This window comes from Spinacia oleracea, chromosome 3 (assembly GCF_020520425.1).
Source record: "Spinacia oleracea cultivar Varoflay chromosome 3, BTI_SOV_V1, whole genome shotgun sequence".
NCBI classification, from domain to species: Eukaryota; Viridiplantae; Streptophyta; class Magnoliopsida; order Caryophyllales; family Amaranthaceae; genus Spinacia; species Spinacia oleracea.
This window is the reverse complement of record NC_079489.1, coordinates 97,691,040-97,691,718: the sequence shown is the minus strand read 5'-3', so window position 1 is coordinate 97,691,718 and position 679 is coordinate 97,691,040. Positions and strand designations below refer to the sequence as shown.

General features: G+C 45.2%; 1 pseudogene; it reads right to left on the bottom strand.

The window, feature by feature from the left end:
• Positions 1 to 228: 228 nt before the first annotated feature.
• LOC130471047 (uncharacterized) lies at positions 229 to 329 on the bottom strand (annotated as a pseudogene).
• Between the last annotated feature and the right edge of the window lie 350 nt (positions 330 to 679).

Below are 679 nucleotides of genomic sequence, written 5' to 3'. Positions count from 1 at the left end.
GAGTCACCACACGAGCACCTAAAGCAATTCGAACATTATTGTGATACAAACAAACATAATGGTGTGACTTCGGACTATGTGCGGTTGACTCTATTCCGTTTCTCTCTCCTTGGGCGAACTAGCGATTGGCTTGACAAGGAGGTCAAGCCAAATTCACTTCGCACTTGGAATTAAGTGACTAGCGTATTTTTGAGCAAGTTTTACTCTCATGGAAAGATGGCGGAATATCGCCACAAAATTCAATCATTTGAGCAAAGGCGGGATGAATCGCTTTTTGAAGCTTGGGACCGATTCAAAGAATACCAAAGGGAGTGCCCTCACCATGGGATCCCTAAGTGGTTGCTACTTCAAACCTTCTACTTGGGATTGAGCCCAACCTCCAAGATGAATCTAGATGCGGGGCGGGTGGTCCCATCATGAACAAGACCGAAGATCAAATTGAAGAGATAATTGAGGACGTTGTCCAAAATTATCAAGCTTAGCACGTTGGTGCAAGGGACTATGATGGCAAGGGTAGGAGTGATGATGGTAAAGGGTCGGTATATTCTATGGAGCAAGCTAGGATCATTGAGAAGCTTATCTTGAGATTGGAAAAGCTAGAGAGCACACCAAGTCAGCCACCATCACCATCAACAATTCCACTACCTTCGGCTACTCTTCTCACCAAGGGGAAGAGCAA